This window comes from Hibiscus syriacus, unplaced genomic scaffold (assembly GCF_006381635.1).
Source record: "Hibiscus syriacus cultivar Baekdansim isolate YM2019G1 unplaced genomic scaffold, ASM638163v2 tig00005974_pilon, whole genome shotgun sequence".
NCBI classification, from domain to species: Eukaryota; Viridiplantae; Streptophyta; class Magnoliopsida; order Malvales; family Malvaceae; genus Hibiscus; species Hibiscus syriacus.
This window is the reverse complement of record NW_024062076.1, coordinates 793,913-812,711: the sequence shown is the minus strand read 5'-3', so window position 1 is coordinate 812,711 and position 18,799 is coordinate 793,913. Positions and strand designations below refer to the sequence as shown.

Sequence of the window (18,799 nt, the reverse complement as noted above, 5' to 3'; positions counted from 1 at the left end):
CCTATGGAGGTACCTATACTACTTAAAGAAGAAAATGAAATTTAGTCTTTCTTTTGGCTTAAGAAATTAAGGATCAAATCATGATATTTAAAAAGTTGATATGGATATATTATTATGTATGACTGTGTAGATATCGATCAAGAGCAACGTCCGGACAACTCAACAAGAAGTAGTTATCGAGAAAAGATAAGAGGTCGGTATGGACTAGTGAGGCCAGGTGAGAGCTAGTTATTATGCATATGATGTTTTATGGAAATAAGGCTTGCGATGAGTCTGTTTCCACTATTAGATTGTATGAGTTCATGAATGCAATTGTCGCATTGATATGATTTCTTTGTGGACATAAATACATGCATATGTTTATATGTTAAGTATGTGAATATTAATCATGAGAGTACATGTTTATATGATACATGTTAGGTGTCTATGATATGTGTGTTATGTGATATATGTGAACACATGATAATATGCTATAAGTTAAGTTATGTGATACTAAACTATGAAACTATATGAAAGGGTTATATGAGCATGTAAAATAAGTCATAAGATCACGAACCATATAAAATAGTAAATGACTTATATAATAACAACAGAAAGAATATGAGCTAAGTGATTATAAACAGGTAGATATATGTTTAGATGAAGATATGATAACAAGAAATAAATTATATGAGTTAAAGTTTAGAGGAAACTAGTATAATAGACTTATTGTATTAAAGGAAAAGTGATAGAAGACTTAAGAGAACAAAATATAAATCACAAAATAATGAATTATAAGACTATATGAAAATAGTATATAAATGAGGGGACATGAACGTAAATGATAATACGAAACTATAGGATAAGCCTTATAGGAAAATTGTATATACTTAAAGGAAATTATGATATAGGAGTTATAAAATGAAGAACTATAAAATCCTATGATAAGGTTATAGGTGTTATATGATTTGAGCGGGGAAATGGACATAAGATATAGTCAAGTGAAATTATCATGTGATATAAGTATATGGCATTACTTTATTGATTATATGAAAGAATATATATGAATACATGTGTAAGCTTATATGGTATTGATAGGATATATAATATTATATGCATGTATGATAATATGATAAAGTGAACTAAGTTCCATGATATTGAATTATATGAATATAAGAGATTAAAACATAAACTATATGAAAAGATATAAGCCATATGATATGACATTTCTGAACATATGAGAAAGGATAAGAGATATATGTTTTAAATGATATATGTGATATATGAGAAACATATGTGAACAAGAGATGGCAATGACTAACATGTTTATAGGTACACATGAGAAGTGCTATAAGCCATGTGACATATAAATATGAAATCTTATGAAAAGTGACATGTATATGTGAATATGTGAAAATATATAAATAATAATAATGCCTTTGTTATGTGTCATGAGGGTTAGAGGTATTGTTGGCATGCCAAGAATCAAGGGTTACCTATGTCCTTCGGGACATATGGAAAGGTTTACCTAGGCCCTTCGGGACATATGGATAGGTCCATCGGGACACATGCATAGGTCCTTCGGGACATATTTCACATGTCACTCAGTGGACCCTTATACGAGCTGTGGTGATAGCATATGTGCGCACAACCTCAAATTACTCGCATACCTTAAGTTCTCACATATATACATGGGCTAAGACAGAGATAACAACAAAGACCTTATATATGAATTGTATATGCTTATGTGATATGAGATGAATTATAGAAGCCGTATGATGATATGTTTGATTCTTTGTGAATTGATCTACGTGATATATGATGTGCACACATAGTAAATAAAGGATCATATGATAAAAAGGATTAATAATAATGCTAAGTATGAAGATGATGATATATGTGCCTGTGTGTACTTGTTATATGAAAGGATATATGTTTGTGCATGTATAATTGTATTAAGTGTTCATACATTGTTAGGAATTTGAGTTTCTAATATAAGTTTTATATGCCTCACTAAGTCATCGACTTAGCGTGTAAGTGTTTCACACGTAGGTTCCGGAAAAGCGAGAAGAGAAACGAAGAGGAGCAAGACAGGTCAGTATATCCTTTAAGAAGTTCAGATCAGAAAAGAAATGATTAATATGTATTTTGTTATTTTAAATATAGTTGGCATGTACTAATAGAATTGAGTTGAATATGCTCTGATATGTTTTGTAAACCATTTGTTTTTTTAATTAATGAAAAATACTCTGTTTATTGAATTGTATTAAATTTTAAATCAATATGTAAAGGAAAATGCTTTGAAAAGTCAATGTGACACCTCAGACTCAGATTCGGGTCAGATACGGGTTAGGGGTGTTACATTTAATGGTATCAGAGCTAACGTTTAGCCGATTCTACGCTTAAACCAAAGTCAAAGGAGTTTTAAAGTATGTACATGTCAACCTAAAATGAAAATTTCTGATCTTATAATGTAAGGAGTGTGATGTCTTGATAATAGAATTAGATTGTTACGCTATATAGAAGTATGATAATGAGAGTTTCGAAACGAAGTGAGAGGTGATAGACCTGATGGTGGTAGCAATTCATTTGCCCTTTCCAGGTAGGATAAAGAGCAGACACCTTAGGAAGCGCCTCGTAGGATGAAAGATTGATTTCAAGAAGTTGAAACCATGTTAGAATAGCGTTAAAAGGTCTCTACTATTTTGAATCAGAAAAGTGATATGGAGTAGTTTCGTTAATACGTGGATAAGATAGAATATGGTGGACAAGTGTCACCATAATGCATTATTTTTAATTTTAATGTACTCAAACATATAAAATAAAATAGTGTATTTTAATATTTCTATCCACAATATAACATGTGACTTACACAGAAAAGATTTCATTCAAATAGAGCACTGTAAAGAATCCATTACAATATTTGAGTTTCTCGTCTTCTCTTCCATTTGCATGACTGCTTTTTTCTGTAAATCAACTCAGCTTTGAACCATATTGGTTGTGTGTCTTTCCATGCTTTTTGGCTATTAACACATATTACTTTAACAGTAGGAAAAAATTATGCAGTTTTCAATTTAAATTTGAATTTCAATTTGAGCTCTACTATAAATGGGAGCTTTATTGCTTTGTTCTCTTCAAACAACAACATGTTCATTGCCTCGGGAGGTTCTGCTTCTGTGAGGCTCCTGCCAAATGTTGTGATATATGCGAAGAAGTTGGTTGGAATCACCTAGTTAATATATGTTATGTTTGTAACATCAATTGCCATTTGTAAGATTAATTTCTTATTCACTTACACAATTTTCATGTTAGCATTGATTAATCTTAATTTCCATTGTTTCTTTCCTACATGAAACGCGAGGAAAATCCCGACCATCATAATTTTGAGGCACAAGCTAGAAGATTAGATATGTGAAGAATGTTTTTCGAATAGAACCATTTCATCTAGCTCATTAAGATAGGATAACCGTAAATCAAAATCGTCGAAGAGAACATACCTAATATAGAAGCAGATGCAAATTTAAAATCTCGATAGCGATACATCTGGTTCTCAAACAGTTAAAGCATCAGAAATGTATCAGACTTATGATTTGGGTGGTATATGGGAAATGCAACCAAGGGCAACAAAATATCCCGAGAACTGAATGCTACAACTTTTAATAATAATAATAATAAATAATTGAAGGATACACATGTATAAAGTATCAATACTTAGCTAAATTAATAATGTAAACGGTAAAAGCCTACAGGTGTAATGAAAATAGGCATAAATGACAAGTATCACCACTTGTTATTTACGGCTATATTCATTATACCAGAACACTTTTATCCGTTTACATTGTTAATTTATCTATTACTTTAAAGTAATAGGTTTCGAAATTCCAAGTATCGATACTTGTTATTTGCATGTGTATATTCAATTTTTTTATTATTATTAAAAGATGTACCGTTCAATTCTCGAGAATTTTGTGTGCATTTGGTTGCATTTCCCATGTATCACCCAAATCATAAGTTCGATAAGCTTTTGATTCTTTAAATGTTTGAGAACCATATGTATGGTCATCGAGATTTTAAATATGCACCTGCTTCTACATTAGATATGTTTCTCTTATACGGTTTCAGTTTACGATTATCCTATCTTCATCAGCTAGATGAAATGGATTCGATCTAGAAGCAATTCTTCACATATCCAATCTTCTAGCTTGTGCCTCAAAATTATGATGATCGGGATTTTCCTCGCATTTCATGTTGGTTGACTACTCCGAATATATCATAACATTCTATATCTGAAGCGTTGTTGGTTGATTGGTTGAGATTTTTCGAAGAGTTGTTGGTTGATTGCTCCACATCATTTGATAGAAGATGAATGAGTTATTATAGATTGCACACCTACTCCAAGTATCTACAATATTAATTTTGAAACATAAATTACATAGTTTCTACATTCATACTTACATTTATGTATCGATACCCATACTACAAGTATATGTATTTTAAATTTGAGGATTGTTGAAATATCAATATTGGTTATTAAAGTATTGTACACCTACTCCAAATTCCAGTATGCTTGTAAAATAATTTGCACACCAAATGTATCGATACACTTTATTAAAGTATCGATTTTTATAATTTCTTTAACAAAGTATTATCCTTATAATTTCGAAACCTATTTCTTTTAACAAATAGGTAAATTTATAATGTAAACGGTAAAAATCTACCAATTTAATGATAATAGGAGTAAACATAAAGTATCGATACTATTATATAGGTATCAATACTGATATTCCAGTATGCATCTCAAAATTTTGCACGCAAAAAAATATCCATACACATAAATAAAGTATCGATACTTAGACCTTCGAAACCTATTTTTTTTAAAGTAATAGGTAAATTTACAATGTAAACGGTAAAAATCTACCAGTTTAATGATAATAGGCGTAAACATCAAGTATTGATATATATTATATATGTATCGATACTTTTATTCCACTATGCATCTCAAACAATTTGTACACAAAAAAATAACGACGCACATATATAAAGTATCGATACTTAGACTTTCGAAACTAATTACTTTAAAGTAATAGGAAAATTTATAATGTAAACGGTAAAAATCTATTGTTTAATGATAATAGGCTTAAACATCAAGTATCGATACGATTTTTTATAGGTATTGATACTTTTATTCCAGTATGCTTCTCAAACATTTTGCACGGAAAAAGTATTGATACACATATATAAAGTATCGATACTTAGACTTTAGAAACCAATTACTTTAAAGTAATAGGTAAATTCACAATGTAAATGGTAAAAATCTACCAATTTAATGATAATAGGTGTAAACATCAAGTATTGATACGTTTTCGTATAGGTATCGATACTCTTATTCCTGTATGCTTCTCAAACATTTTACACGCAAAAAGTATTGATACACATGTACAAAGTATCGATACTTGTAATTTCAAAACCTATTACTATAAAGTAATATGTAAATTTACAATGTAAACAGTAAAAATCTACTTGTTTAATGATAATAGGCAAAACATAAAGTATTGATAGTTATTATATAGGTATCGATACTTTTATTCCATTATGCATCTCAAACAATTTGCACGCAAAAAGTATCGATACACATATATAAAGTATCAATACTTGGACTATCGAAACCGATTACTTTAAAGTAATAGGTAAATTTACAATGTAAACGGTAAAAATCTATCGGTTTAATGATAATAGGCGTAAACATCAAGTATCAATACTTTTTGTATAGATATCGATACTTTTATTTCAGTTTGCATCTCAAACATTTTGCACGCACAAAGTATCGATACACATGTACAAAGTATCGATACTTGAAATTTTGAAACCTATTACTATAAAGTAATACGTAAATTTACAATGTAAACGGTAAAAGTTTATCGGTTTAATGATAATAGGTGTAAACATAAAGTATCAATACGTTATATATAGGTATCGATACTTTTAGTCCAATATGCTTCTCAACAATTTGCACGCAAAATGCATCGATGCACATGTATAAAGTATCGATACGTGGAATTTCAAAACCGATTATTTTAAAGTTATAGGTAAATTTACAATGTAAACGGTAAAAGTCTACCGGTATAATGATAATAGGCGTAAATACCAATAATCAATTATATAGGTATCAATACTTTTATTTCATTATGCTTCTCAAACAATTTGCACGCAAAATGTATCAATACACATATATAAAATATCTATACTTATAATTTCGAAACCTATTAATGTAAATTAATAAGTTAGTTTACAATGAAAATGGTAAAAGTCTACCGGTATAATGATACTAGGCGTAAACATCAAGTATCGATACACATGCATAAAGTATCGATACGTGGAATTTTGAAACCTATTGCTTTAAAGTAATAGGTAAATTAACAATGTACACGGTAAACGTTTCTACCAGTATAATGAAAATAGGCGTAAATGTACAAGTATTGATACTGTCATATAAGTACCGATTCTTATAATTTCAAAACCTATCACTGTAAAGTAATAGGTAAATTAATAATGTACACGGTAATACATTGATAATAAATTAAGTAATTAACCTATTTTGTTATCGTCGGATTTCTAAGGACCCGTCAGTTTTAAACTAGAGCTACCTATTACATTAAATAATCGCTACTTGTTATGCTATTATGGTTGTTAATGTTTCAAGTAATTAACTTATTTTGTTATCATCGGATTTCTAAGGCTCCATCAGCTTAAACTTTGATAACATTTAAGGCGCTACCTAATATATTGATAACAAATCAAATAATTAACCTATTTTGTTATCGTCGGATTTCTAAGACCCAATCAGCTTTAAAAATGCACTACCTATTACGTTACATAAGCGCTACTTGTTATGTTATTATGGTTGATAATGTTTCCAGTAATTAACCGGTTATGTTAAAGTTAATATTTTTTTTTTGCGCATTTTACATACGATGATAATATTCTCGATTATTACCATTATTATTACCAACACAAATAACATTTCAAGTGAAAACATATAACATTTCCGGTAGCACTTTTATTCGGTCACCTATTTAATCAATCACGCCTTTTTTAGCCGTATATTAATCCGTCTCACAGTAGAACCTCACCACAGTCATTCAATGCAAGTCAAATTTTATTTTAATCTTGTACGAACCTCAATTGTCACCTTGTTTTGTTTACATTTCAGCTGCCCTTGACTTTTGTTTTTCATTTTTTTTCACGTAATATAGCAAATTGAATAGTCATTTTTAGAAGAAAAATCCTTCCTGCAGTCGTAAATTATAAAATGTACCATAAAGTTAAAACAAATAATAGTAGAATCTTACTTGACACAACAAACTACTATTTAAAAAAGAAGAAAAAGGTAAAAAGCAATCGTAAAGCAGACAAGGTACAATCATTTTATTAACAGACACATACATCCCTTCTATCATCCTATATAACAAAGTCATATTTTGTTCATCCGGTTTTTCTTATACAAAAAGAGAAGTATGATGTACAAAGAAAGGGCATCTTAAAACATTTGGGGACTTATTTTTGAACTTGTCATCCCCACTTGTATGTTTGTGTTGCTTCTATTTACACGACACTCGAGAATGTGACAATGCCGGCTCTTTTTGGTGAAAGACTTGGGGCATTGTGACCAGCACTTTGTCTACATATATATATGTTTTACGGCAATGGGACAATATATACCTCTAAAGTCTAAACTTTAAGGCTCTGTGCCCTAATATTGTATGATTAGTCCTGCCATTGGGGATCGGTGGGGTATACCCTTTCTTCGCTTGGCAGTTCTGTAATTAACCGATGTTGGGGGGGGGGGGTGTTGAAGGATTAGAGCTCTTCACTTTGTCACTGTTGTTGTTCGTTGACTTTCCATGGCTACTGCTGCAGTATGAATCCTCGGACTCCATTGTCTTTGCCATTTCCCTCTTCTTTGATGTCCCAACAATCTGTATTTCACGTTTCAGCACTCAGAATTGACCTTTTAATGATATTATCAAATCATAGGGACTTAAAACTCGAATTTGATATTAGTTGATGGATCAAAATCATAATTTGACCCCTACAGTTTCTCGGCTACCAAACAGCACATTTGACTGACGAGAAAATGAATGAAGAAAATATATCTTTTTTACCTTGCAACCGAGAGAGCAAAAGCGGAAGGAATCGACAAGACTTCGATCACAGACCTCACAAGTGTTGAGGATACCTTTTCCAGGCCTTGGTTGAGGCCTTTCATGGAGGAAGACGACCTTAGCACTGTTTATTACATAAGTTTGAACTTCAGTTATGTCCAGGTATTTTTGTATCTCCGATACCCTTATTACATCATGGTATGAAGATCTCCTTATCTGCTAAAAAAAATATCAAATGGGAAATTACCAGACAAGTCACATGAGAATTTCGTGGGTTACGCAGTCTTATCTGTCAACTGATGCATTCATTCACGAGCAAGACGTTTTGGATTTGTCGTTAGAAACAAAGAAAATGAGTTTGAAAACTTAGTGCTTGGATGCTGAGAAAACGTGGAGGAAAAGAAAATAAAATTGTAAAATTTAGCATAGAACATAATCCCAGAAATGGAAAGCGAAAACCCAGAAAAGGGAACGGAAAAAAAACTGGATTCCCTTTGTCCCATAAAAGGAAAAAGAAGAAATGAATGGCGGATTACCTGAATATAACGATGATCCCTGTGAGAAGGCAGACAAGAAGAACAGAGAGAGCCATTGATACAATCCAAGCAATACATATTACATTCGTTCTTGTGAGAATCAATATGAAGCTTGCATTGAACGAAGAATTGTTCTCTTAACAAAGGTTTAAGCCATGGCGGCCACCTGTTGCCTTCTTCATAAGGTTCACCAGCTCCCTATCAAAAATAATAATAAATGACATTAAACACCATTCCATCAACACACATTTCCAGTTAATACCCATATTAAAAAACAAATGTGTTTACCATGATTCTTCTGTTCTTGGGCTTGATTTCATGGATTGTGGATTCTTGAATTTCAATCGCCAGCTTGAAATTCCTAGAGTATACTCTGTTTTTTTCAAGTGAGATTTTGGAGAACACAGGCGAAGAGAGAAAAATAATTTAGAATGGAGATGGAGGGAGGGGTCGTTCTTATCTATACAAAGTCCACACTCGAACCAAAGTCCGAAGCTAAGCTTTGTAAATGATAGATGCTTTTAGGGATGGGCATCGGTCGGTCGGCCCACTCGACTTGAAAATTGTAAATACTTTATTTAATCCGAATTCGACTCGAAAAATATACCTTTCACTTGATCTAAATCTAATCGAACTTTTTGAGATAAAATTATTCAATAAAAATAGATATTTAATTAAAAATAATAATATATAAATGGATTATTATTGTAATTATGCCTAAATATATAAGGTAAAATTATAATATTTTTTGAGTCGAATATTTTTCAGCCTAAACTAGAATTCGAACCAACCCGAACATAATTTTAAAAGGGTAAACTATGTCAATGGTCACTAATGTAAGGGTAAGTGTTCATTTTTACTACTAATGTTTAAAAGGTCACAAATCGATCACTAACGTTATCGCTTGTTATAAAATAATCACTCGATGTTAACAGCCGTTAATAGACGTGACGGAAAATACAGATAGACCGTTATCTGCTAAGTTGGATCGTTGACCGTCACAACTTGACCATTTTAACTAACTCTTCTTCTTCTTCTTCAACCCGTTCCTGGTCTTCTTATTTTCTTCTATTTCACTTTTCTTCTTCTTTCTCTTAACTTTTCTTCTCGCCACTTCAATGGAATTTGTCCTATTCCTTCATCATTAAAGCTCTTCGATTCCGATCACATCCAACGTTATCGGTCGTTTATGCGGCTGAGCATCCATTGCAAAATCCGGCCGTGCAATTGAGGGACATGACAGATGCACATACTCCGAAAATATTTGAGACAAATTCCCTCATTCTGTCCATCGTTCAGAAAATCAATTGGGATCAATCAATGTATCACCATTCATCGAGAAAATTTGTGTTTTCTTCCTAGTTAGAACTACACCTGTATATTTACATATAAAAGCGCCAACATTTATCAAGTCCAAGGATCTAATTCCCCAACCTGTTTCTCTTGACCTAAATATTTCCATTATGTTTCTCAAACCATGTTGCGAAACACGATTCTGACAAGTTGGCGGGCATTGACAGAAATTCCCACATTTAAATACCACTGGTTTCACAATCATATGCAAAATCACCCTCGTTCTTCATAGAACAAAAGCACCCTTTGGCACACCCCAAAACACATTGACATCCAGTACAATTGCTGGCTTAACTAAATGCGCATGGAGGAAAAACGGAGTTCACAAGATAATCATAATACATAGGATCGTGATCACTATCGATATCATTATAAAGAAAAACTGAACTTCCTTTTTTTTATAGATATATTAAGAGTCAAATACCCAATTGGCCTAACGGACAAAGGGCGAGTCCTAAGACTCTCAGCAAACCTCACGATCGAACAACCCACCTTAGATTGATTCTTGACAATCTATATTTATAAACACCAAAATCGGACTTCCCCGCATCGAACCAAAAATCAAGAATTTTATATAAACCACCATAGACATAAACTTTACTTGAAACTTTATTATCATATTTAATCCCTCTAATAACTCTTATCTCGATCCCATAATGCATACTCCTTTCTTGTGCTAAATTCCCTCCTTCAAGCTTCTGATGCATGCATTGCCTTGAAAACTTATCTTGTCCGCTATGACCGATATATATTATTGTGTCACCAGCATCTTTATCGTCCTCATATTCACCTGAAACAATAACGCTAGTACCAATTTGATCTTCGTTTGAGCTTTGGCTCCCAGACAAGTAATCAATCCCTGGTTGAACTTGCCCATGTAAACCCACAACACAAAGCTCCATTCTGAAAAAAGAACAAGAGTACCTATATCGATATCCAAGATAGCACACCCACTATTCTGAAGAAAAAAAATCAAAGAGGTTGGTTTATGAGCCATTCTCGTTTATGTGGTTGAACATATGACCGATAGCGTCGGGTGTGGCCGAAATCAAAGAGCTTTGGTGATGAAGGAATATGACAGATTTCATTGATGTGGCGTGGAGAAGAAAAGTGAAGAGAAAGAAAGAAGAAGAATTGTAGAAAAGTGAAGGAGAAGAAAAGAAGAAGAAGAAGAAGGGGAACAGATTGAAGAAGAAATGCCAGTCAAAATGGTCTAGCTATGGCAATCAACAATCCAACTCAGTAGATAATAGTCCAATTGTGTTGTTTATCACACCTATTACCGGTTGTTAACGTCGAGTGAACATTTTTGTAACAAACGATAACGTTAGTGAATGGTTTATGAATTTTTAAACATCAGTGGTAAGAATGAACACTTACCCTAACATTAGTGACAATTGGCATTGTAACACCCCGAATCTCGGGTTAGTAGTTCGGGTCAACCCGAGACCCAAAGTTGAGCCCAAAAGACTTTATAAATCAGTTGGACCAAGTTTAGTGTTAGTGGGCTTGTGTTGGGCCCAAAAGATTGGGTGATAGGTGATTAGTGTTTTATGTAAGAGAAAGTAGAGGGATTAATAGTGCAATTTTCCCTTATTATTTTAAAGCTAAAAACCCTCCCCTTTTTATATCATGTTTACGTGAACTACCCCCACCATTTTCTCACCAAACACTCCTCCCTTCTTCTTCATCATTTTCTCTTTTCTTTTTCCTTTCTTAAGTGCAAGGTTTTAAGGATTCAAGTTTAGTTTGTTGTAGCTAAGGTAAGAATGTTTCTCTCCATCCTTCAAGCTTTGTTTTAGGCTCCATTTTGTAAGTTTTAGAACTTCTTTTAAAAAATAGGTTTACGGAGGCTTGAGGAGGATCCATGAATCCAAGTTTGGTTATAGTGTATTTGAGTTATCTAGGGTACCTCAAGCTTTAATCCAAGAGCTTAGTTGGTTTAGTAACCACCTTTTCTTACCTTTGTTTAGCTAAAGAGGTGGGAGAAAGTTCAAGGGCTAAAGGTAAGAAGAAGGTGAATCCTAGTTGATTCAAGAAGTGTTTTAGCCAAGGAAATAAGGTAACACACTTATAGCTTTCTCATACCAAGGGTAGATCATGAAAAGTTAAGATGTGTTAGAAATATATGTTTAAAGCATGTTTAGAAATTTTCATGGTAGATTGTTCATTTGATGTTATAATCATGTTAATAACCCTCTATTATGACCATTGTTGATCAAATAAAACTTTAGGCATGTTTGGAGGCCTCACTAAGGTCTTTGGGATTGAAAAACAGAGTTTTTAGTAATTGTTTTATGATCTTATCGATACTATAAGGATAGTATCGATACTTGTTCTTCGTTTTGGGCAAATTCGTGAGTTTCTGGGCAAGTGTATCGAAACTTTGGGTCATAGTTTTGAAACTCCCAAAATGTTTCGAAACTGAGCAAAACAAAATGTTTAAAAGTATCAATACTTATATAAAGTATCGAAACTTTTTCTATCGATACTCTTGGGCTAGTATCGATACTTTCTGTCTGTTTTGGTCAAAACGTTTTCAAGAGGCCCTAGACCCATAGTATGACCATAAATGGGCTTTTAAGTCAAGAGAAAGTATAAAGGTAAGTGAGGTTTCCCAAAAGTTTATAATTTCTCTCAAATAACACTACAATTGAGAACCTTTATTAATTTTTAATTCAAACGTAGAAACGAGAATAAAGTAGGGTGAAATAAGACTAGCTTTGTTTGAATACTCGAGAAAACGAACAGGACACCCAAGTTCCTTTAGAAAAGATAGCAGAGTCGAAAGTATAGATTCAGTTTGAATATATCCTTAAGGAGTGCGCAAAGAACTTTAAGCGGACTAGTTTGGGCTCAAAGTTCAACACTCAAGGAGTAGGCTAGTTGAGAGTGTGTTGTTCGATACAGAGATTCCGAGGGCCACAATCTCAGTAGACTAGAGGGGTGTGTTAGCTCCGAGATGCAGAATCCTCAGCCGCACCATGATGTCTACCATAGAGTAAAGAGTGAGTATACAAGTATACTTACTAAAGCAGTACAGAACAGATCAGTAGACCATATAGAAAAGCAGTAGACTTGAATGTTTAAGCCTTCCAGTGAATTACAGTTAATATGTTTTAGTCGTTAGTGTGGCGCTGAGCTAACGTATGTTTCTGTAGGCATATTAGTAGATCAAACATCTATGAATGTAACACTCATAGCCCATATATGTATCGTAATACGAGCCACAGATGTCATATCAACTTAACTGATTTCAGTCAGTAATTAGTAATCGATAATTAGGCAGTTCAATGTTGTTTCATATCCAAATACAACTGCCTAATTCCACTTGATTTTTTTAAAACCATTTAAAATATAAAACTTTTATACTATTCACTCATAAATACGATTAAGACTAAGATTAATCAAAACAAAAGGAAATAACAATTACTATTACAAACCCTTTTTAAAATAAATTTGATAAAGAAATCCAACAAATATAATGTACATGCCACTAATAAGTCAAAGTTAGGATGTCTTACTAATGTTGTCGGTATGTTTGATTTTGCATAAGATGCTAACAAACTTCTCACTTCACGACCTCTACTTTATTCGAACCTACACGTGAAAGTCATCATGCGCTAAGTAAAACTTAGTGAGGCAGAAATATAACTGAAGTGATATAAAACCATAAATTTCATAAAATATAAGAAACAAACTATACTTTAAATAAAAATAATTAAAACTTCAAACTAGGTTAATCACGCCATTTTGTCTTCTGAAAACCTGAGAATCATCATCTCATGATTTCATCAAAAATCATGTAAGTCATCATTAAATACCATAAATAACTTTTGTTCTTAACATTCGAACATGTTTCAAAACTTTCTTTTCAATTCTGTGTTCCTTTCTTTCACATATTGTCATAACTTTCACATTTACTATTGTAGTCCAACGTATATTTAAGAGAATATAAGGTATGTAAGTTTAAGGTGCGAACTAGGCACAACACGGCACCGAATCATAACTGAAACTGAGATATGATGCACTTTTGTGCAATCATAACCTGAATAAGCACCAACGATGCTGAACATTGATACACGAATGTTCCAAAGTTGAACTGATAACTGAGCATTGATACATGAATGTACAAAAGCTGAATTGATAATCACTCAATTAATGACATGCCAAATGTACCTACGACTCTCAATGCAACATACAATGGGCATCACAGAACCATTTATTAAATTGTATCTAATAACTATAAAATATCTGATAACTGTAAATATTTAGAATTCATCATCATAAATATCATAATTGGGAAGTTCATACCCAAATCATTTATAAAACTTAATAAAACAAAATATTATAGAAATATTTCATACTGAAAATTTATAAATCATACTGGAAAATAAAATGAGGTTGACTTATCACAAGTCGTCCTCGACTATAAACAATAATCAAATAAAAAAATTGGGTTCACTTTAACACTTTATTACTATTATTTTAAATCAAAATATAAGTCTCACTAAGCTTTAGATATAAATCCTTTGCCTTCCATTACTTTCAATATACAATTTATCAAAATTCTATATTTTGGCAGTTTGCACTACCATCAAACAAATATTATTTTGTGTTAATTAATATACTGAAAAACTATTTTGTTTGCACTAATGAAAACTATACTCGAATAAGAATCTAACCATATAAGGAACTCTGTCTAGTTCCACTTGTACAATTTATAGCAAATTTTCAAAGTTAACTGATAGAAGTTGTTTCGACAGAATCTGCTGCCTTGTTTTCTGCCCTATCATTGATTAAAAATTCATATTTTTTTTTGTACACCTCAAAATCAGTCACCGGCTATTTTAAACGAATCTAGACTGATATATGAATCTAAAAATATAGATATCATCCTCAAATCATTTCTTTATAATTTATGGTGAATTTCTAAACCCACTGTTCTAGACAACTTTCCTTAATTATCTTCCTTAGCTTAATTTCATCATTCTATAAGCTTAATAAATAAATCTTTAGACTAGAATCACAATTTTACATAACATTAGGAGTCAATTGTTACCGTAGTAACTTCATCACTGGCTCATCGCAAGCCAATGTTTAACGATAATACAAATACAAATTAAATGCACTCACTTTTGCCTCGCTATCAAATATTCTCCAAAATAATTTTCTTGATCACATACTTTTTCCTTCCCATCCAGCTACTTGAATCACTGGATTTACCTTGATCTAACGATATTATATAATATCATAAAATATTCAAACTATATTTTAGCTTCGAACTAATATAATCTAACCTTAAACATAAAATTCGATATAAATAAATCCGATACTTAAAAAGATATAAAACTAAATCAAACTCCCATCAAAATTTCAAACTTATCAAAAATACTTATTCAATCCTATGAATATTTATTTTCACTATTAACCCTTCAACATTTACCAACTACACAATCAAACCACTAAATATAAATTCTTTATAGAATTCAGCTCAACTTTTCTATTAACTTCATAATGGACCTTCACCATTATGATTATTTAACATTAATAACATAAAATTTTTAGAACCACAATAAAATATTCAAATAAATACTTAAACATTCAAAAGCTTTTAAATTCATTCTTAACTTTCTGAAACTTTTCAATTTCGACCACCTATTTTGATAAACTTAAAATTCGATCCCAACTCAACATTTAAACTCAAAAACATCACATAAATAAGATTTCCAGCAGTGTATTATTTTACCCAAATGGTACTTTCACATTTAAAAACTTGAAATCAAGTCCCTATATTTCTTGGAATTTTCAAATTCCACCCCTAAATTTTACCTAACCTACAATTTGGTTCCAACCAACTTTGTAACTTATTTTTCCAGCATCTTAATACTAAATATTATCATTGAACACTCCAAAACTCACATTTATACAATAATGTCCCAAAATCCTTAAAACTTGTAAACTAGCCCTTTTTCATTTTCAAGGTTCCAAATTGAGCTCCAAATAACATAGAATACTTCTAATATCATTTCTAATCCATAGGAAATTTTTCAACATTTTCCCCAAAATTCCTCCCTATGGCCGAATACAACAAGTCTTTTAGGACTTGATTTTGATTTTTGTTTCAAGCATGAATTCAACTTCATTGGATTAAATTCATGGTATTCTAACCATAACAACATCAAATTAAACCAAATTAAATCAATATCCTAAAACCCTAGGTATGGTCAAATCCTATACAAAGCTCTACACATGATTTTTAACATCACACATGCTTTAAATTAATCTTCAACATCAAAAACCTAAAAATCCTTAATCAATTCTTCAAAATCACAAAACCTTACATAAACCCTAACTTTTCTAGACATTTTCTAATACACATGGCAATTCTTGAGAATTTCCATTTTTTTTCCATTAATGAATCTTAAAATTTACCAAATGTCATTGCCATATTCTCCATTAAAATATTATTTAGTCAAAGCTGAATCAATTTGGCTTTGACTTTCTAATTTGGCCATGCAATTTTCAAAAATTGCATTTTAGTCATTAAAATTCCACTATTTTGGTCAAACCTGAAAAATTGCACTGTTCTGAGCCAAATTTATCTGATCTAAAATATGAAAATAATATTTTCAACCATTTTATAACATCCTTCAAATTTTCGTAAAGTTTTGGTTTGATCTAAATATTCAATTTCAATATTGAATTTTACTACTTTATAGCTTTTAACACAAATCATGTACCGAAAATCTGATTCCCACAAAAATCTCTGTTTTAATCCAAACTGTTCATTTATTGGCTAAAATATATAACCTTTTAAAAATTATATTTATGATCCCTAAACTTTTCAAACTTTATACTTTAGCTACTAAACTTTCAAAAAATTCATTTTAGCCACTAGTCAAAATTTAGGGTATTACAATTCCTTCCCCCTTAAAGAAAAGTCATCCTCAAATTTTCCATACATATCTACGTACTTGCAATAAATAGATGAGAAAACTCTTTATTTATGTTTTTTCTCATTCCCAAGTTACTTCATCAACTTTATGGTTCCGCTAAAGAACTTTTACTAACAGAATCGCCTCATTTCTCAGTTGTTTAATTCTATATGCTAAAAATTTTATTGGTTCCTTTTCATATAACAAATCTGACTGAATTTTTATTTTCTCTGGGTAATCACATGTAAATGTTCTATTATATACTTTCGAAGCATCAGTACATGGAACACATTATACATTTTTATCCCTCTCCAGAAGTAATGTTAACTGGTAAATTATCGGACCAACTTTCTTTACAGTCTCATACAACCGATAAATATCGAACTTAACTTCCTTTTATGCTCGAGTCTCAGAACCTTTTCCTAAGGTAAAACTTAGAGAAATACTTTATCATATCATAGACATTCAATCAAATATGATAATATCAATCTCAACATCAACTTTGCAACGAGTATACTATCATTTTTAATTGAAAACTAAATAACTAAAGCGCTTATGATAGAGAATGTTTTTCAACTAAGTGCGTTAGCTACTACTTTAGCTTCCTCCAGATGGTAGTCAATAATCACACCATTGTCTTTTAGAAGCTCAATCCATCTCATTTGCCTTAATTTTAATTCATTCTAAGTAAGAAAAATTTCAAACTCTTATAATTTGTATAAATGTAGCATCGCTCACCATATAAGTAATAGCGCCATATTTTTAAAGTGAACATTACCGCATCTAGCTTTAAATCATGTGTCAGGTAATTCCGTTTGTGTGCCTTTAACTATCTTGAAGCATAGGCTACCACTTTACCTTCTTGCATTAAAACACATCCCAAACCATTATGGGACGCATCACTGTAGATTACATAATCTTTACCTGACTTTGGCTGCATTAGTACCAGTTCCTCTATCAAAATCTTTTAAAGTGTATCGAAGCTTTCTTGGCATTTTCAATTCCAAACAAATGGTACATATTTCTTAAGTAGTTTGGTAAGTGAAAAAACAATCATCGAGAAATTCTTCATAAATCTCCGTTAATAGTTAATAAATCCCAAGAAGTTACAAAGTTCAAAGAAACATTCTTTGAAGTTTTTCACTCCACTATAAAATGTACTTTCTTGGGATATACTCTGATTCCTTATGCTGAAATCACGTGGCCCAGTAAAGGGACCTATGGTATCCAGAATTTGCATTTTGACAGCTTAGAATACAACTTCTTATCTTCCAGCTCATGAAGTACAATGCAAAGATGTACATTATATTCTTCTTGAGTCTTAGAATATACTAAAATATCATCAATGAATACGACTATGAATTGATTCAGGTATGGATAAAACACCTGATTCATCAAATCCATAAATGATGCTGGAGCATTAGTCAATCCAAATGCAATGACTACGAGCTCACAATATCCATATCGAGTTCTGAAAATCATCTTCAAAATATATTACTCTTTAATCTTTAACTAATGATACTTCGATTGAAGATCAATCTTCAAAAATATTGATGTACCTTTGAGCTAATCAATTCGATCATTGATTTTTAAAAAGGGGCACTTATTCTTTACTGTTACTTTATTTAGTTGTCGATAATCTATATATAACTACATCTATTCATTTTTCTTTTATTAAAGAGTACCAGTATAATACCCATAGATACATTCGGTCTGATAAAATCATAGTCAAATAACTCCTGTAGTTATACCTTTAACTCTCTGAATTCTATCAAAGTTATTCGATATAAGACCATCAAAATTGACATTGTATAAGACTTTCAATATACAA

General features: G+C 31.6%; 2 pseudogenes; both read right to left on the bottom strand.

Annotated features, from left to right (window-relative positions):
- Window positions 1–7,514: 7,514 nt before the first annotated feature.
- Window positions 7,515–9,125, bottom strand: LOC120200428 (annotated as a pseudogene).
- Window positions 9,126–9,821: 696 nt separating this feature from the next.
- Window positions 9,822–17,963, bottom strand: LOC120200402 (annotated as a pseudogene).
- Between the last annotated feature and the right edge of the window lie 836 nt (window positions 17,964–18,799).